This window comes from Microchirus variegatus (assembly GCF_963457635.1).
Source record: "Microchirus variegatus genome assembly, chromosome: 3".
NCBI classification, from domain to species: domain Eukaryota; kingdom Metazoa; phylum Chordata; class Actinopteri; order Pleuronectiformes; family Soleidae; genus Microchirus; species Microchirus variegatus.
The window spans coordinates 18926695-18948835 of NC_139804.1; positions in this window are offsets into that span (position 1 = coordinate 18926695).

Consider the following 22141-nt stretch of genomic DNA (forward strand, 5'->3'; position numbering starts at 1 on the left):
TGTGTATACATATATATATGTGTGTATATACATATATATATATATATGTATATATATATATACATATATATGTGTGTATACACATATTAAGTAATAAAGATCTAAGTCTAAACATAAGTAGCAAAACAAAAATAAAGGTGAGTTACAGTGACAATTTATGTAGTTTTAGCAGCAGTGGAACAAAGTGACATTGAAAAACATTGTGCTATTGTCTATATTGTGTTATCCATGTTGTGTTGTTACACTGACAATGAGGCATGTTAAGAATATGGTCATTCTTCTCACGTTGAGCAGTCTTCCATCCATTTGTGTAGCCTGCTCACTCCCCCACACCAAAGTCTATAGAGAAAATAGACCATTTTATATCATGGCACTCTGGAGATGTTGATCCACTGCTGCCTCCATCAGTTAAAAAAATAAAATAAATATATATATATGATTATTTTGAATTTAAATTTGAACAAATGTACACAAATGTGCCAAACGAGGCAGGGGTAGAGTACCTGTCCCTGTGCACTAAAAACACACATTTTCTTTATGGACTTTGGTGTGGGAGGTGAGTGGAATATAAACTGAAATTTCCAGTTGGAAATGTTGTCTAATGATGAGATAAGAGGTGAACGTACAAGATGTCCCAGACTTGAGTGGGTTCAGATATAGCACAGAGAGCATGCAGTCACTGTCAGATCTCATTCATCCACACTTCAAAAAACTTGAACAATCTCTTTTAAATATTTTAACTTAAATAATTGCTTTGCTGTTCTCCAATTAGTGTTAGTTTAAGTCAGCATGACCTAGTTTTACAGCAGCTGGGTGAGCACAGTCACGTGTTCAAACTTTGGAACAGTAAATATTAGTTTTGTGACAACATAACTCACTAAGAGTTGGAGGGACGTTTGTTTTTTAACCCTTTTCACACATTTCAGTAACTCACTTGTCACATGGTACTATGGTGTCACATGATCATCAGCTACCAACACACATACAGGTCTATACAATGTATTATAGTCTACAGTAAAATAGAGGTAAACAGATGGAGCAGAACGCCTTTGGCTGCTGGATAGGAGGAACAGGAGAAGGTTGGACATTATAAATCTCTGCACTGTAAAAATTTTTGTCCGTAAACAACATGTAATGACTTCACAGTGGATTGGTCCATATTGGAGGCTTGTCCCATCTATCCAGGCCGTCCCTGAAGAAGTGGGAGTGACGAAGCAATGAAACAAACAAACTGCATTAATATTTACTCTGGAGCAAAGGTAATGAATTACTGACCATCCAGCAGCTATGATGGGCCTTTTTCATGGCAGATATTTAACCAAAGCACAGGTGTAAATAATCAAATTGATGCTGGCTGATTTCCATTTACAAAGTAAAGGACCAAATACACTGGACTGGTGTTAAATGCAACTATTTCAATGGCATTTTACCCTTAAACTATGAAAGACACTCTAGATTAGTGTTCACTCAATCTCTTTCAATGCTATTTAACCATTAAATTATAAATACACTCTAGATTAGTGCTAATTTGAGCTCTTTCAATGGTGTTTTCCCTTAAACTATATGAAATACACTAGATTAGCATACATTTTTACTCTTTAAATGGTATTTAACCCTTAAACTATGAAATACAATCTAGATTAGTGTTTATTTAAACTCTTTCAGTGATATTTTAACACTTAGGCTATGAAATACACTCGAGATTAGTGTTCATTTCAACTCTTTCAGTGAGTGCGTTTACATGCACACTAAAAAACGATTACTGGCAATAATCGGGGAACTGGAATAACATATCTACATGTCTCTAAGAAATCAGATTATTGACAGAAACCTAGGTGTGTTAAACAGGTTTTTCAAAAACTGATAACGGCAATAAACTGATAATGATATGTTTATTCCATTCACATGAGCACTTGAATAACCAGATTACTACAAAAACCTGATAATAATAATTTTTTTAGTGTGCATGTAAACTCACTCAGTGATATTTCAACACCAAAACTATCAAATACACCCTAGATTTGCAAAGGTATTTTAACACAAAAATAATTAAATACCCTGAACTGACGTTAAAAATTCAACAATATTCTGGTGTATTTGTTTCTAATCAGAGCTTGTGTTAAATTGACTCATACTGTAACTTTAACAATGTGGAATTGCCTGTGTAGCTGCCTCAGTTTCAGGATGCATGCATGGCTCACTGTCACCTCGTCCTGACTCACTTGAAATTAACACATACATTGTTAATGTTCATCCATTCATTCATTCATTCATTGTCAACTGCCTTATCCTCCACATGAGGCTGCTGGTTCCAATCCCAGCTAACATAGGCTGAAAGGCAGGGGTGGAGCCTGGACAGGTCCATTGTTAATGTGATTGAGCTAAAACATATCAAAGTGTCTGCTGTGACAAAGGCCTGTAGCTTAGGCTCAAATGATTTTAGACATCTAATTACACACCTTCATTAAAACAGGATAATTCTCGAACTCCTATGTGCTCATGGAAAACATGGGTGGTTTGGTGTTGTCATCTGCCCGAAGTAATGTTTACCATTATTGAATCCAGTCTGCACTGGGTGGTCTCTTAAGAGAGTTCATAACCAGAAAGTGAATATACTGCCCATAAATATGTTTGTACAAGTTAATAATCCTTTTATATGTACTTTAGGCAAGGGTTTTGCTTTCATGAGCTGCCATGTTTCTAAAGCAAAGTGTGTTTTTTTGCATTTTGAAGCAGAAGCTTCTTCTTCTTTGCTTTGGAATGCGAATTCTCCTTCGCATATCAAATCCTCAGAGGAATCCTCTGTTCATTGTTATCTGCAGTCTCATGATGAGATTACGCTTATTCAAAACAAATCACATTCCTCAACTGTAAATTATCTGCAGGATTTGCCCTTCTTGTTATGTTCTGCATGTCGCACAAACATTGTGAGACTCAGATGACCCGCTGCAGACATCAGGACTTGGAAAAATACTTTACAGCCTGAGTGGAATTTACCAGCAGCTAAATCTGACCTCGCTGTGCATGTTGGTTTATTATTGACTGGACTATACGATTTCACGTTCATGCAGGAGGAAACACCAAAATAGAGGGAGTGACTTCCCACGGTGGTTAACAGATAAACAGATCAAAGAGCTCAGCTTCAGTGTGCATTAAGGAAACTTTTCACCTAGTGGGTACAAAACAGGTCTAACTTTTCAGGTTGTAACGGAAAAAAAACAGGCACATATTTAACATATAAAAGTGTCAGTCAACTTAAAAGCTGTTTGGTATTTTAAAAATGTGACATTGACTGGTTGTTTAGTTGGTGGTGTTGTTGTTATATGGTAGTTAACATCCATTATGTTGATTGAAAGCACTGGATTTCTCATCCATGAGTCATTCTTCGGTCCACTTCATCTTCAAAACTCAACATCCATTGTTAGCCTCACAACCGTCACATGCACACAATGTCTATCAGGCAATTCATATTTATTGCACTTTTCTGCAATTCAAATTGGGTGACAATAATTATAATAAAGGATGAGTTTAATGTATTATTAATACATTCAGCCATGTTTTAATAACAGTGGAAAAACACAGCAACGTTTCACGTTGCTAAGATTAAGGTAACTATGTGACACAACCCGATTGTCTGGATAACTTTGGCTTTTCTTTATGCAACTCCTGCTCGTGCTTCTCTTCTTCATTGTACTCTCGTTTTTTTTTCCTTCTAAATCAACAAACATCGACTGATGAGTGAACAGACCCTCGTTCAGACCTAGTGTTACCAACTGTCAAGAGAGATTGGTGGACAACATAAATGATGACTTTTCACACCTGCTGGCATTAAAATGTGTCTTGGATCTTCTTGTCAGAGGGTAATTAAGCACAAACAAAAAAAGACAGAACAAGGGACAAGAAGACAAGATGGAGGGGACAGATTAAAGAAAACATCAAACTGATAAATACCATAAACACATGGGGCCGAAACACAGGGGAAAACAGAACAAAACATAGCACAAACAGGAACAAACTGGATAAACTGAACTGAAATAAAATGAACACACAGAGACACTGGACAGCACATAGTCTAAATACACTAGGCAGGGATATCAAACACAGGTGAGACTAATACGACACAGGTATAACAAATTAGGGTGGGGCAGACAATCAAGTGAGCAGCCAGGACAGGAAATAAAACTTGTCAAGGCGCACACAAGGAAAAACTACAAAACAGGAAACGAGGAAAACAGAAAACAGACACAAAAAACTAAAAACATAAGGTGTTAAAGAAAACCAAACAACAACATATAGTCCAATGAAAAGCTCCTGGAGTAAACCAGGTGTTTATCCTTCACATGAGGGTCACATGGGTGCCAATCCCAGCTGACATAATGAGAAAGGTGGGGTACACCCTGAACAGGTCACGTGTCCATCCCAGGACAACAACCATTCACACACACACTCATACATACGAGCAATTTAGAGTGTCCAATTATCCTCAGCATTATTTTGGACTGTGAGAGGAAACTGGAGAACCTTGGACATGGATGCAAACCAGCAACCTTCTTGCTGTGAGGGGGGGGTCAGATTTTAACGTATGAGCACTGTGAAGTATGAAAATACTGTCAAACTGGAGAGGTCAGAGGGCATCAATGTCCCTCTTGATGTGATTTTTATGATCAGGTGAGAGAGCATTTAGGATGCATTAAGTGTATTCAGACTTGAACTAAGCACTGTCCACTTGTGACTGCAGGACAGGTGTTAATACCAGGTCTAAACAGGGTCTAAAATTCCAGAAAACCACACACGTGCCTTAGTTCATTAGGTCATACACCATTAACTTGTTCGCTATCTGCCTTTTCCATAATCCTTTGCTCTTGTGTTATTTATGACCACTCACGTTTGCCCTGCAGTAACCCCAGCTCCCTCCTTTCAGCCACATGACTCCTCCCCACTCGTGGACTCACCTGTTGCCTTTCCTCCAATCAGCTTTCAGTATTTGTATTGGCCCACTTCCATTCATATACTGCGTTATTGTGTTTTTTTTTTTTTCAATGTTGTCACTTTCCAGCTACTGTTTATCATTTCTGCCTAACACACCTCACTATAGCTGAACTATGAGACCGTTGATTCATTCATTCATCTCTTACCATTTTATTCTCTGCATGTATCTCCTTTTACAGGGACAGCAGGAATAGAGCTGAGTTTACAACCTGGCTGTGTGGAGAGGAGCTGAAAACAGAGCTCCAGACTACACATGACTCACCACCATGGTGGCAGGAAAAGCTTCTGCAAAAATAAAGGGCAACGGTGCCAGTTTCAAGCCATCAGAGTTCACTGTGCACTTTGAGCCATAAGACATCAAGCAGTGAATCACAGAACCTGAGAGACTGAATAAATCTGAGCCTCATAATGACCTCCAGCCACAATTTATGATCAACTTTCCCTTGTTGAATGCTTGCACGCCACAATAAAAGCATGCAAAATAAACAAGATAATTAAAGCTAGTAAATGTTGGACTTGTTCTGTACCTGATGCTGCTTGGTGTCCATGGATTTGGCATTGGCATTGTTGCGTGACCTCAGCTACTAATCTTTATTATTATTATTATTATTAATATTATTATTAGTTGTACTTGGTTGATCTGTCCTCATTCGGACACACCTAAAGACAATCAGGCTCAGAGATATGGATAAGCAGTTCCAAACAGATTAATGCTGGGCACTAATCACAAGACTGTCAGGAAACTGTGGACACAGGGGTGTCTCATAGTTATCCCAGAGGGATAAACACAAAATCGTGATAATTAGTGATAGATTGGAAAGGGGAAAAAAACAATGAAACTGTATAGAAACACTACAGGCTTCCTTAATGCAATAAAGCATTAAAATGATTAACTAAACCACCGCTGCCAAGCAGCTAACTTTATTATTTCTTCTTAGGGTCCAGTGTGTGGCATGTAGGAGGGTTTGTTTGACAAAATAATGAATATATGCCTGTTTGTGTAAGAGTATACTTGCTTTGTTTGTTTTTTTTATTTAAAGCCTTTACTTTAGGAAAAGGTTCATGTTTAATCCTTTAAGGTACTAATCAACCATTTGGTCGTCCACACTTTAAGTCACTATATCTCATTGAAAAATGCATCAAGCTGAACTCACTAACACTTTTATTATGGTTATTATTATTTATTAACATACGTCTCAGCTATTTGGTAGAAGCCTGTATCTGAAATACTGTAGGGTCTGATTTCAAAAAAACAAAAAAACAATATTGATTGTTGTTATTGTTGTCATAAGTACATAAAACAAAATAATAAAAAATGCAAAGAAATATTTTTTCCTTTGCTGTTTTCTTGGTGTGTACCTTAAAGCTCAGAGCACAACAGCTGTCCACATCTTCACTTTTTATAAAAAGTCGGCAAAGAGATGTGTTGCCTGACATATTGCCTTGCGTATACTTACTGTATGTTGCTTAGTGTACAAGTCTATGGATTTGGCATTGGCATTGCTGCACGGCCTCAGCTACTGCAGCTCTGATCATGATTCATTATTTATAATTAGTTGTACCTGGTGGATCTGTCCTCACTGACACACCTAAAGACAATAAGATAAGTAGTTTACTACTTAGTTTGTTTACTTAGTTTAACAAATTACAGTTAATTATTCCCTTTTCTTCATATTAAAGTTACATGTAAGAGGATTTGTTTGAAGAAATTGAATATACCACCCATATGTATGTTTGTGTAAGTGTATAGTTGTTTTAAAAAATAATTTGCTCTTTTAACCTGAGAAAAAGCCCTTTATATGTATATAATAAAGCCCGCCATCTCACTCCCACAATTTGAAGGAGAATCTTACCATGAAAATGAAGTTTGATACTACCCACAAAAGCTTGATGCATAAATAAACTTTAAAACATCTGTATCTGTATGAGACTGTTTGAGGCCGTATTTTAAATTGCACTGTACATTGAGGTGGACCCTGAAAAGTCCATTGAAATTTCCATTCGCTGACTCTGACTGAAGGTATGTACAGTATGCTGTGACTGTTAAAGCATTTTCATTTCAGTTAGCCTCAGATTTTGAGAATGCAATTGATGTTTGTTTGTATTTAAGTATTTTAAATCTTTCAGGTGTTTAGTGAGCAACTGTATGTACATTATCTACTATTTGCCTTCATGTGCTAACTGTCACTAAACTGTTCATCTCACAATGTGACGTCTTTCCTTCATTCACAGCTTTGTTATAAAGTTGATGTTTTTTGTAGTGTCGATCCACTTTCTTCAAAGTACATACCACAAGTGAAATAATGCTATTTCACCACTGATTTGTCTCAGTGTTGCTGCTGCATCATCATCATGTGGTTCAAAGAGGATCTGATACTGAGAGAAGCAGAAGTTTCCATACAGGAAGTGAGTTATCATTGTGGTATGGGCTCTCAAGGACAGAAGGGTGGAGCAGTCAGCAGGCAGAGGGGAAAAAAAACACACCATTCCTCTTTTACTGTTAATTCACTATGCACTATAAAATGAAATACATGGCAAATCACTGGATTTTCCAGAAGCTGAGATGAGGGGAATTGAAGCTGCTGCTGCCGCAGTGGAGGAATGTGTTATGTGTCAGACTGCTCACATCAACAACAACAATCTTTTACAATCTCAGAGAGAACACTGAAAAACTCTGCTGCTCCTTCTGCAGCTCACAGAGTAAGAAACACCAACACTATCAGACAGACGTATCTAGAACAAATGTAAGCACGTCAGTTTGTGTTTTAGAACACTGTTATTATCTTCAAGTATAAAGGTTCATTCTGTGATAATGAAAAAGAACAACTCATACAATCAGGTGAGTGTTCATTTATATTAAAAGCATGTCATTATTTTTTCTTCAATTTCTGCCTAATGAAACCTAAATTTTACACACTGGACCTTCAAGGCAGAGAAAATGTCCCAAAGAAGACAATATACAACATTAAAAGGTTATAGCCTAACAAGGCATGTCTAATAACACACACATACACATATATAGAAGTTACCATATACTTACACACAAACACAAATATACAACTTAGGACTTAAAGACTCAATGATCTAATGCTTTGGCTCCATCTTGTGGTAGAAGTGTTCATATTGTGCTTAATTTTAATCGAGTTTAATCAAATTGTGTCCAACTAATCATCAAAATAAAAGTATGTGAATTAATTGAATTAATATATATATAAATAATTAAGATCAAACTCACACAGCATATTTTGGACACACAAATTGTTTTATTCATACAGGAAATTATGGGCAATTAGCCACTGTTTATGGTTGAGTCTGTTAGTCATTAAAACATAATAAACGTCAATAAATAAAAACTAGTTCATGTTTTTTTCTTCAAAAATTACCAAAACTGTGGCGTCAAAAAAGAGGCACGACCGTGACTTTTGCTTACCATTACACCCCTAGTTAGTTAAAAAAACCTCTGGCTTCTTCCGTCCTTTTCATGCATTTTCTGCTTTGCATGTGAACAGTCCCTTAATCCGGCTCACATGCTATGATGATACACTTCAGTATCCAAAATGTGTATTACTATGTCTACGTAAACCAATGAAAACTGTAATATATAAAACAGTTTAATATGTAATTAGTTTTTAACTAACACAGCTCCCAGGTTGTGATATAGTCATTCGTATTGCTTAAATATTTTAGCATAAAAGTGGTGGAAAGTTTGGTTAAATTTAACTTTTTTTGCCAAGAGTTTGAATAATATTTACCAGCTAACAGCTAATCTCTGTCACCAGCACCTCTGAGGTTCACTTAGTAAATACAACACCAAAAAAACACCGTCCTACAAAAATATTTTTGAAAAAAAAAAGGAAATTTGAGTCTGTGCCAAGAGTTAGAAAATGTTTTCTGCCAGAACAGCAACATTCTTACATAATAATTTAGCTAAAAGTGTGCTAATTTGCCTAGCACAAATGAGACTGTCCAACGGTCCAAAAACATGAGGATTTGGGGATTAGGCAAATCAGATCATTCATTATCTTATTTTACTTTTCTGTGTCGATATGATTTCATGAACATCAAACAATATGGGCAGGCAGTGATGGAGCGGGCAGTGTTAGTGCTCAGTCAGCAGCTGTGACACAGCTCTATCAGTTCCTGCAGCACTTTCTGCAGTGGTTTACTGGCATCTTCGCCTTCATCGAGATCAGAGCAGTTGAACTCTTTCACAAGCTCATCTAAGCTCAGCTCATCATGAGTGGAGGAGAAGGACACGTCTATGCTCTGTTTAATGACCCGCATGAAGCGCCGCTTCATAGCTCCAGTCTGTTCTACATCCTCTGTGTTGTGCTGAGCCTGAAGCCTGGATGCCTTCTCCCTGCGGATCTCCTCCAGAGTCTTTACTCTCACTTCTCCCCGCACATGTGTGTTCTTAGGACCAGTCCTAGCTGTGACACACTCAGCCTGACACTTGTCTGGAGCTTGAATCTCCACAGCTTGCTGGTCTTCCACTCCCCTTTTCTTGAGAGTCAGGAATCCAGACAACTCCTCCTCGGCCTGCTCAGTCAAGTCTTCTTTGACTGTGATGGTGACTTCATTGTGTCGTTGCTTCTCGTGGAGGAAGGGACAGTGTGTCTTTTGGCAGCCGCCTGGTTGTTTCTCCCAATAACAAGGAGTTTGCTTTCTGCTCCCTGTGATGTTCATGTGTCTGAACCTACAGCTGCCCTGGAAGCAGCGTCCTTCCTGCCACAGGCTGCAGACTGTCTCACTGGCCTTTGCTTCCTTGCAGTGTCTGAAAGGACAAGTGTCTCCTTTAGTGCAGATGGAGTAATAAAAGAAGTGACAGTCGTCTAAATACCCCATGTTGCTCCTGCTGAGTGAGGTCGTCCAGGAGACCAGATGCTCTGCTCCGAGATGGTGAACAGAGTCCTGTGGAGTCTGGACGCTGCTTCTCTGCCTCTTCATTATGATCAGTGTTTGGCAGATTGTTTTTTTAAATAGTCAGTACCTGATGCTGTTATCACTGAAGGCTGACCAAACACCTCAGGTGCTGAACCGTGACACGCTTGAATCAGCCAATCATAGAAGAGGTTTCTAAATCAAAGGAATCAAAGGCATAATGCTTGTCTCCAAGACAACAGCTATGTAAGTTCTGAGTGGTGGTGTGTGGACGTGTTTGACAGACGGGCTGATTAACTTCTGGATCAAGACTGTGTGTGTTTGAGAAGAACCGTCAGTATCATTAGTTCAGTCAGATCTGAACCGCTCAGACGCGAGGGAAGACACACAGGAAATTCAGCACTGGACAGCGCCACAAAGGTCTCACCATGACACAGAACACAGTTTGTTTTCAGTATGAAAGTCCATCAAAATAAATAAATAAATAACCCACATCCAATCTAGCAGTGCTTCTATAAGTATCTTTAGATCCGCATTACAACTGAATAAAATGTCTTACAATGCTTTGAATTTGGATTTTTGGTTTTTCCTTTTGCTCAGTTTTTGTTTTGAGTTTTTTGCATTTATTGGTGTCTCAGTTTGGGGCAAGTTTTTTCTTCTTCTCTGTGTTTCATTGATTTAAATTCAATTCAGTGCCATTAACAACATACTGTATTCCTCTCATAAGGGGACCATTTGAAGGCCCTAACCCAAAAACAACTAGCATTTATAAAAACACAATCACAAAGAGTGTTAGTATATCAGAAAACAGATGTCCTATGTATATTCAAATGTGATAAGGTTTAAGTACAGGTTTACAATCCTTTCTTTTAATTACCGTTTTATTTTATGTCTGTGCTTGTGTCTTATTTCACTTGGACTCACTTCCTTCTGTTTCTCTCTGTGACCGTCATCAGCGTTGTGTTAGTTCCACTTGTATTATCTCCTCACCTCATAGACACTCGGGTGCTAGATGGTCAACTCTGTAACATGCCAGCTTCCGAGAAATCTTTTCTTCTGTAGTATTTTTGAAATTATTATTATTATTTAACTTAAGTCAATTTAATCTGCCAGTTTTGGGGCAATGACACTTTATGTGCCATATTACTTCACCAAAGAATGTTGCTTGATAAGCATTTTTATTTATGTTGTTTACTTTCTGTTGAATTTAAGAGTAGCCAACATAAAGAGAGCAAAAAAAATGGATGCAGGAGTAGATTTTAAAAAGCATATTCACAGTCACACGTGTGTGAGGCCGACTTTCACAGAAAGTGCACATAACGTTTCCAAAGTGACCGCCAGAGGGCGCTCACAGACTTGATGATTTCGGGTCAGAAAGAAAGCCCTCACAACTGATGTGAGGGCAGACGCTCGTTTCCATCTACACCAGCAGGGGGCAGAAGTGTACAAGAACATCCCCGCCTTGAGTTCGTGAACGGTGTATCTTAGAGGAGAAATGTAAGAATATAAACTCACCTTTGTCACATTAACCTTGGTTTAATTTAAACAAATACACCACGTGTTTGTAACCTTTTGCCTTGTTATGTCGGGTTGTTTGTTTGAAGACGTGTAGCAGCTTCTTCAGGGAGGAACAAACACGGACACTTGCTTCAAACAGCCACCGCTGTAAAGGAAGCGCGTCGCCGGGAGTGACAGCAGTGACACACGTCGCGCCGACGTGGAGGAATGGACAGAGGAGACAGAGGAGACAGAAGAGACAGAAGAGACCTGACAGTCTGCGGTAGAAGGAGGCGCAGCATCAGTGTCCACTCACCCTTCTGCATGTGAGGAGCAGAGGAGCCGCAGCCTGCAGGAGACCCGCAACTCTGGAGGTAACGCAGTGTGTGTATGTGTGCGTGTGAGTGTGCGCGGCGGAAGGTAGTTTTATTTAAATGTTCTTTTGGTCAATAGTTCTTGAAAAGTTGATGATACACAGTCTTTTAACTCTTAAACAAACGTTTTCACCGACAAATAAATAGTAGTTTTCATTTTGTAATGCAAAGTTCTGGAGGGGGGGTCTCCAAAATATTGTGTTGAAATCCTTCCAATGCTTTTACAAAATAAAGCACATAAGTATGCACATTAATTTCAATACATTTCGAGAGGAGCTGTCATCCTTAATCTAATCCAATATTTAAAGGTTTCCTTAACTTATTATAAATTGTAAAGTAGTGGAAGTTCAACAGGTGATAATTATTATCACCTGTTGAACTTCCACTACTTTACAATGAGCCCTTTATAATCCGTTATACAATACAGCAGCGAGTCAGTCATTTTGGTACTACTACGTTTGTTCAACGTCACCCCTAGATGACACTAAATTCTACATACTGTAACTTTAACAGTCATAGAGTGGAGGCAGAAGAAGAAGGGGCAAAGGAAGAGGCAGAGGGTAACACTCAGTTAATGGTAGTCATGGAATCGGCAGTTCATTTGAGTGTACTGAATCACTAGAATCCGTTCATTAAAATGATTAGTTCAAAAGATTTGTTCACCGAATCGTTCAGTGCTTAGCAGGAGCCCAGTGCCCTGCTACCTGACTCACCTCCTCCCTGAGTGCAGGACGTTTGTGCCGCGGGTCATTGAGTGAGTGACAGCACGAACGAGATTCTCGTTCTCCAGTTCTCTCTGTGTCAGTGCATTCGCGAATCATGACTGAGTCAGTGACTGACAGCGCGAACAAATTACAGCAGCATGACAGAAACAGTTCTTCTTACTAGTCACTCCCTCCCCGCTCAGCGCACGTTGGCTGGCGTCGCTTGCCGAAGATTCACGAGTGAGTGACGGCGGCGGTGAACGACTTCACGAGTGATTCACAGAACGCCACGCTCACTGCTGAGCTCAACTGAACTAAGAAAGGAAACGAATCAGTTCATGAAGTGATCCCAGTCAGTTCGTTCACTCAAATGATTCTTTCGAACGAATCATTCATGACCGACACAACAGTAGTTAATGGAAAGGTCACGTAGGCAGCAATGCAACTTTACAGATGGCAGCTGTCATGAACCCTTCTGGTACCAATCCTGTCGGCAATAACAGGATTTGGCATGCATACTTTCATTTCAGTAACTCCAAAACCATTTGTGATATCTAGAAAAACATGGACTGCGATCTGTCCAGAATGTGACCCTGCCTTTTGCACTGTCAGCTGAGATTGGCACAGCATCCCCGCGACCCTCATGTGGAGGATAAAGGGTAGAAGACGCATGGATGGATACTGGAAAGCAGAGATATAGAGCTTTGCGCCCATATACTTGTCATTACGGTAGCCTCTCAGGACTTCCGCAGAACGACGAGTGCGTGACACGTTTGTGATGTAAGCTTCTCACTACCGTAATTCCTAAAGGGTTGAATACCTGCCAGATATCAAAAGTGACCTCTGCCCTCATTCATGCCGCCATGATGAGACATGAAGTAGTGAAACTGGCAGGGACTGTTTACTTTACAGAGCCTTCATTTGTTCATAAAAATATAAATATTTGCGTATTGATTATCATATTGCACAAGGAAGGTCAATGGTATATCACCAAATATTTTCACCCACCTTTATTAGGTTGGTAAGCAGTGAAACAAAACACTGTGCTGAATTGGTTCAGTTTTAGTACTATTATAGTATTTTTTATATTCCAGTGACAAATGAAATCTGTCGTATAGTCAGGTTTCCTTGACTCTGTTTAATTGCATGTGTGTGTTTTGTTGGATGAGGGCTGTCAGTGACGAGCAGCTGTTGCTGCCCACTCTGCTGGGAAGAGCACAGATATGTTTTGTGTGTATGTCTGTGGTGAGAGGTAGAATTTAGCTGTGGTTCCCTCCCACACACTGTGAACGCATCTCGTTTGACACGAACGATGAATTTACGTGAATGTCAGTGGGAGGAGAAGATGAGTGTGCTGTCGTGTTGACGCAAATGTTATAAATTGAAGAGTTTAGTAAACTTTGGTTCAGAGCTTTGAACAACCTTCTTTTATCGTCTTTTTATTGAACTGTGAAAACTGCTGCAACAGCTCCGATCCATCGTGAGGAATTCATGGTTTCATTGTTGAAGTCTGACTGTTGGTGTAATGAAGGTGTAATGAAGGTGTAATGAAGGTGTGGGGGAATTGTCAGTCACACTGAAGCAAACGTCAGTGGAGGTGCAGGTGGTTAAAGCAGCATTTGGATAGGTTTTCAGTCTAATGTGAGGTAAAGAAGGCAGTTTATGCAAAGTCAGGAAAGCCCCGTGTGGTTTTCCAACTGCTCATGTTTTTTCGAACCCCCCACACATTCACACAAGACATATACCATCCCGTGTTTCCTGAACTTTTATGTTTTTTTTGTTTTTTTTAACTTGCCTTTACTGGTTATTTTCACTGTTAAAGGCCCTGCTGAAGTAGACACACACAACCCATTTGGTGACTAACGAATCATCACAAATCATCGCAAACATCACAATCTTAATATTTATCAAAATATATAAATAAAACAAAATGAACAACGTTTATTGCTCAAGCCTTCTCTGGGACTCCAGTGGGCGATGGTCCACACTTTGGGAAACATTGTCACTTGTACAACAGAAGGCACTCTGAAATCCTATCTTAGCGACCAATACGTTCAAATTGAAAAGGATCTGTAAAAATCCAATCAGAATGGAATTTGAAAACACCTCTGTATGTGGTTTGAATCAGATTTGTTTTTTTTATCAGTCCAGACTGGCAAAAAAAACTATACAATCTTCATATGCTTAAAAATCTGATTTGGGCAAGAGGCTTTTCTGGGCTGAATCTGAGTGCATGAAAACAATTTTAGCAGATGCAGTAATTATATCAGATGAACGGCACATTCTTAAAGTCATAAACATGTTGGTGGTGGTGTGGAGAGACACGCGAGCGAGAGGCAGCAGCAACGCCACACAGCAGTCATGCACACGTCAGGCTTTACAAATTAAGCCGAAAAGACATCTTTCCAGAAATAACATTTGATTAAAATTAGGAACGGTCACCAGGAGAGGATGAGGAGACGGCTGTAGAATATAAAACTATGATCAGACGCAGCATCAGATTATAGTTCTTCTTTTCACTGGTTTTCTTTTTTCTGTGTGTACTTACTGGTGTTGTGTATATATATGTTGTTTATGTATGTGTGTATAATATGCTTACTCTCTGTGTGATGTATATTTAATCTTCTATAAGGCAGTCATTGTGTGTCTGTGGATGAGAGCAGACCTGATCTCGGCCGTGTCAGAAATATGATGCTTGTCACAGACGATGCAACATGCAGCCGTGTGGCACATGTGTAACGTGGTTGCCGTCTTCATGTAACTGAGCCCAGCGAGATCGAGACAGTGATAGACGCTGAAGATGTGCGGGCTCATCACTGTAGTACAGCTCCAGGTGTTGTTCTGTGCAAACTAATACCCTCTAGTTTTCATGTAAAGGGTCCACACATGCCAGGGTATTTCACCTCCCTCCACTCAAACATGCAGCACTCGTATTCTGGTTGTAGTCAGGCTACATGCTTTTACGTACATAACATGTGCAATTTTAGCGTACACTCTACGCACTGCTGAAAGAGTGCTTTAAAAATCATGGTCATCACATGTTAGTGCATACAAAATCTATATTTAGAGCCAAAGTGAAGAGTGCATTCTAGCAATTTTTTTCAGGATACATATACTACTGTATGTTACACAGCGTTACTCATTCCTCACTTTAATCAATTTAACCATATACTCTCTACTTCAAGAAATGAAAACCCAAACTAATGAATTAATAATGAACATATTTGCATAAAGCAACCATATTTAGCCACTCTCATGTTGATAAGAGTATTAAAAAGTTGAAGGTGATAACAAGGGTGTGATTCATTTGCGATTTGCAAGTTAACATTAACATTCATGCAGTTATTTTAAATATTTGAATATACAGTCTTTTCATTGTAAAAGTGTCAGTGAAGTGTGTCTTAGGCTCTTAGTCACACATGATAGAAATGATAGAATAGTCTACAAATGATTTACAGATTAGTTTCAAATGATGCTTATTGCCCTCAGCATGCATTCATAATCTCATTAGTTTAAGCCTATGCAGTTTAAAACAAGCATTTGAAGTGGCTTCACACATATTTTAACAGTGTGTTAGTCGGTTTGACAGCTGGCATCTGATGTGGACCAACAGTCAGGGGGATTTCCTCAAACTGAATGAAGTGTCATTTCTCACGATAGCTTTACATTCTGTGTAAGTCACATCTCAGCTTTATTAATGTCTCATACCAACATGGAAAGTAAGATCTGAGGAATGAAGATTACTCATAAAGCCAGACTTATAGTTTTACTATTTAAAAAAAAACATGTACAATACTTAAAGCTAGATGTGTAATGTACAGAGTGAAAGATTGGAATGATGTTAATGAAAGTTGGTCTTATACCTAAACAAGCTGTCAATGAGTTTAACATGTACATGTGTATGTAATACTCAATAATACTTTAATAATACTTTTCACAGCAGGTATTTATCGACACCAGTGTGAGTTAAAGTGTAAGCGTAGCTCACACTTAATATTATTTTCTGGTTGATTAAGTTAATGAGAAATATTTATACTGTATGGTCATAAAAGTATTGCTAAAACAACTAATCTAATGGTGACCTAAGACTTTTGTACAGACCGATATCTAAAAACAGAATTGTTTGTTGCAGTTTTTTTCCTCTGTTGCCGAGTGAACCTTCCATTACACTGAAGCGAGTTGAAGTGAGGCAGTGTATGATGTGCTGGCGACCCCTGCAGGTAAAGTTGACCAAGTACATGTGGTCAACTTTACAGCTGAAGTGAAAACCTACAGTCAGGACAGGAGAGAACAGTTCTTGTTTGATATGAAAGACTGGAGAGCAAGTGTGTCTCCGTTCTCTGACACATAATAATAATTTCCCAAAACCCAAATTGTTAAACAGCAGTAGAGCAAATGCTTTTGGATCTGTCAACTTATGTAGACTCTTGGTGGTGATGAGTAGTACTCTGCTGACTTATGGATGACATGCAATCAAAGATGAACATTCACGCGTAAAGAATGGCTGCAGAAAATGTGGCTAGAACGGTGGACAAAGGTTGCTTCAGTGATGAATTGTTAGTTAAAGAGATAAAGATGACAGACCACTGGGTTCTTAAAGGTATGGTGAGAAAATATGAATATACCTCACCTCACCCTTCCCTTCCCCTCAACGCGGGATGGAGAACCTATGCAGCCTTCAGTTAGCATCAAAACTCAAAAGGTGGTTAGTTTGTCAATTGTGGGCTACTGTAAAACACATGGTAGTCCAAAATGGTGGCCTTCATAGAGCTGAACCATCTCTACAAACATAAAAAGGCTCATTCTGGGGTAATAAAGAACCACAATTCACACAATCAGGTGATTTTTCACCAAAAACTTACACACTAGACCTTTAATGTGTAACTGAATTTGGGATGATTAGAATAATAAAACTTTATTTAGATCTAGGTCTAATCTGGTGAATAGGACAGATGCAGTGAAAGTTGAGTCACCATATTTTCAATCCCCCAAACCAACACACACACAACAGGTGTTGTTACCTCACAGCAAGAAGGTCACCAGTTCACCTCCTGGTTTGACCAGTTCAACATTTCTGTGTGTGGAGTAGTTTGCATGTTCTCCTCCTGTCCTCCTCTGTTATGTGTGGTGAGAACATTATACTTGAAGTATAACTTCAACCACAGGGCTGAGCCGAGCACATGCTTGGTGTCGTCTTGATAACATGTGAGGACACATACCGATGACTTCACTGTGTGGACATGTTGTAACACGCTGACAGCTCAGTGTCCATAAATAGCTTTCTAACATGCACACTGTAAAATTACATGTATAAACACATCCAGGCTTTAATGCGGACGCACATTTAGATACTCTTAATGCAGCTTAACAGGGCCATTTAGGAGGATACTGAGTGTATCACAGTTGTTTTATGGAGGAGCTTATCACAGACGCAGTATCCATCTCAGATATTCCAATGAACATGATTAGGTTTTCCATATGACAGAGGAAATTAATAAGGATTACCAAGGCAAAAAAAAATCATCTATCATTTCACAAGATGGAATACAATTCGGGTGACGGTAAGTGGGAGGGGGTCGTACCTATGTTCCCCGGGTCCTATGTTCCCCGATCGGGGAGCATCTGACCTTTTTTTAAAAAAAGGGTCCTATGTTCCCCACTTTGTGGAAGCCTGGGTGTGGAGCTCCAGGGTTAAGGGTTAGGGTTAGGATTAGGGGTTAGGGTAAGGGGTTAGGATAAGGGGTAGAACCCTTTTTTAGAGAAAGGGTTCTATGTTCCCCGGTCTCATACAAAGCGTGGAACATAGGACCCGGGGAACATAGGACCCGGGGAACATAGATACGGTCCCAGTGGGAGAGCGTGTCGTCTTTCAAGTTGAAGGTTGTGGGTTCGATTCCTGGCTCTGCTAGTCTACATGCCGATGTGTCCTTGGGCAAGACACTTAACCCCACGTTGTGGTAGAAAATGTGCTGCACATAGATGCGCTGTATGAAAGTGTGAGTGCCTGGGTGTGAATGGCAAAACTGTAGCGTACAGCAGCTTTGAGTGGTCATCAAGAGTAGAAAAGTGAGATATAAATACAAACCATTTACCATAAAGAAACAGAGCTGAACTTAATAGATAGCGATGAGAGAATAGGCCAGGGAAGTAAAATAAGCTCAAATATAATAGTAGATTTCCAATAAAAATGCTATGTTCAGAGAAATAAATAACTTAAACCTATCCTGGAGAAAAGGGTAGTGTCTTAAAGTTTAACGTTATCAGACCACTTGTTATTGTGATCACCACCACAGTCTAGATGCCCAGGGATAAACAGCAGTATCAACGTTTCCAATCAAGGCTGGAAACATGCATCATCTCTGTGAGGAGCCACAGGTTGTCAACCAAACCTTGGATCACTTTACTTTCAGTGAATTCTCTGACCGTGGTAGTAAGGTCTGATGATTATGGGGCCACAGTGTGTTGGTGTGACAGAGTCCTGCAATGTTTTGAATAGCACCAGCAGCCTGACTACACTGTGTGATGAGCACTCACCCAAACTAGAATGTGTTGAGTCAGCTGCACTGCAAGCCTCTGTCCCTCCCCAGTGTGCTATTTATACACACCCCAAACCAGCCTCTGCACATACCAATACACACACACGCACACATGTTGTCTGATCTACACACAGATGGACACACAGCTTGGCAGACTTGAAAAGCTCCTGGTAAACAATAGTGCACTCACAAACACTGGAGGCAGGGTGAGAGCTGAGCCTCAGGGTGACTCAGTTTTTTTTCCTGACACCGTGTTGAGGAGGAAGCGACAGGTGGGCTCAGAGACACGGAGCGGCACAGAGTGCAGGAGAGACTCGGGCTGACTGTCAGCGCACATGGGAGCAGCAGGATTTTTACCAAACCTCACAGGATCACATGTAGGACACTGAGGTAGGACAACAAATCAACCTTAAATTCAACGGCTGGAAGTTTGGTCATTTCTTTGGATACATACTACACTTCAGATTGTTTTGGTGCAAAATCTGACCACAGATAGCACTTATATATATATATTCTCTATCTACACTGTTCCAAATAAGTAAATGAATGGAAGCAGTGTGGACAGGGGTGTTGGAACATGGCAGGCAAAGTCCCGGGGGCTCAAGCTGTGATGGGACGTCTGGAGAACGGCCGATTATATTATTCACATGGACTGTAAATAAGAAATTTGATTGGGAAAGTGAAGCTAACACGGAAGTGAGTGAAACGGGTATTCTCTTTAATGGCCTTAATGAATGGTTACAAAACGTCTATGATAAATTTACTTTGACTTGATGTATAAGTTGAAAAACAAATAATTTGTTACTACTGAGTAATATTAGCTGTTGTGTGGGAATTCAAAACAGATTTTTTAGGTTTAAGACTATTATTATCCTGCTGTGATAAAAAAAAAAGGAGAGTGTTGCCTCTGGTCACAAAATATCAGTGAAAATCCAGTGCAGGTATGAGGGATGTGGTTAGGTTTTGGCACTGAACAATTATATAGAAATATTGAATTGCGATTATTTTTGACTGAAATTGCGATATGATTTGTGACATGGCGATATTTTTTTCATAATTATTCATTACTCATTTTTAAGATATTTCAAATGATTACTATGTGATATGTGTGCAGATATTTGTATGGTGCAATTTTACACACATGTTGGCTCTCTAGAAATATCGCCATATTGCGTTATTTGCGTATTTGGAATACATCTCTATTAATTGTTCAGCCCTAGTTCACATTTTCTCCACAAAAAACACATTGAATGTTAAGGCTCAAGTTATAACAAATATTGCATATTCTGCTATTCCTTTGAAGATATACGGATATGGGATGTTTGTTGTCATCACTCGTGTGAGAATTGAGAATTACAAAACAAGTTGAAGTAAGAAAAACTACAACACTATAGATATTTGAGTGATTACTAATAAAATATACTCCCTGTTATGTAAAATCAAACAAAAAAAACACACACATAAAAGTAATTTGAGATTGTGTGTGTGAGCATAATTTTGTGAGACAGGGTTGACTCACGCTGCACCTGCTGTGAAGAACACAGTTACACTCTACCACTGAACTCTCCTTTCAAGTAAAGCTGGTTTGTCACATCACATCTCAGACTGTAATAAACACTCTTAAATTGTTGAGCTCAATTTTGCAAATTGCTTTAATAGTTCATGTGTCACTGCTGTTAGTTTCACTGATTCAGGCTGGAGCTGCTGCACACTGTGTCCTGGTTTGTTGTCCAGCACTGACCGTTTTCCCATGATCACTGTGTGAGCTGCATTGTGCTTCCCACTGACTCACGCAGCAGGAATGTTTGGTCACTGAGCAGAATACGGTTATAATAGGTGACACAGGGTGCTCAGCTTTTGTTGACCATGTCTGCGTAGCTGGCGCTATTAGTTAGCGGCTATAAATGTGTGTGGCATTCATCTCACTTAAATGCCTTGTGTGTTCTGCTGGGACCAAATGATGGCAATGTTTTGGTCCATGGCAACAGGACATTTGTGGCCCCTGAACGTGATTTCTAAGGGTTTTTGTGACCACACCACATTTACTCTATAGCACTGCCATCAGGAAAGACTGTTTGACATTAATCATGGAACACAGAGTGTGGAAAGGGTATGTATTACCTGAACCTCTTGTTATGAACAGGGTCTTTTTATCGTGCTGTACCAAACCGAACCGTCCCTCTCGGTGGAAACACGACTTAAGCCATCTGTTTGAAGTTGCAGTACTGTTATTTTTAAGTTATGTTTAAAATAAGTCATTATCATGTGCATGTCCTTGGTTTGCATGTGCATTTCTGTTCATGTATTACTTTGGAAGAGGTGAGAAATGCCTCTAGTTCCAGGTCTGGTAAGAGCAGTGTTCCTCCAGTGTTTACAAGGCTTCAGCTTTTCATCACATGGTATGAAGAGGCAAAGATTGGCAGTCGTGATTACAGCTGGAGGCAGTTCCTCTGCTTAATGATAAGATCATGCAGTGGCTTTTGAGTAAGTGCATTAGTTGAGTGTCAGGTACAGCACAAAATGTTTGCTTATCATCAAAATCCCCTACGAACTTGATGAAAAATACCTGAAATGACTGTTTGATAAATGTTGTCAGTTTCTGCTTTTTAAAAACTATTTAGTAACAAGTATTTTCTCTGAATGGTATGAGTAAAATGATCTGCTAATGTATAATTCCAATGAAGTGACCTGTATACAGAGTAGTTGTAGTTGAGCAGCCAATAGGAGTGCCTTCTGTGATTGGTCAAAGCCTATCATATGACAGAAGTGTTACCTCTCAGATTGATCAATGACATGAAACAAATCGGCCTACTACAGCTTTAGTTTGTAAGATCTGCAAAGTATTTTAATTTGGCCACCAGAAGATTAATCAGCTACATGGTTCATAATTTTTTTAAGGATAATTACTCACTTGAAAAACTATTAGTGTGTCAAGTGACTTGAAACACACAGGTGCCTTTCCAGTCATTTCATGACCTCAAGATTCATAATGATCTTAATTAAGATTCTTGTTTTTCACTTTAAATATGTATCCATTGCGTGCAGGAGGATAATTTTGCCTGGGGAGGTTGCTTTTTCCGGGATTGGGGGGTGGGGGTTTGGCAGTTATGTGATGTGGGCAGATAGAAGGGAAACAATGTGATTAAAAAATGCCAAAGTC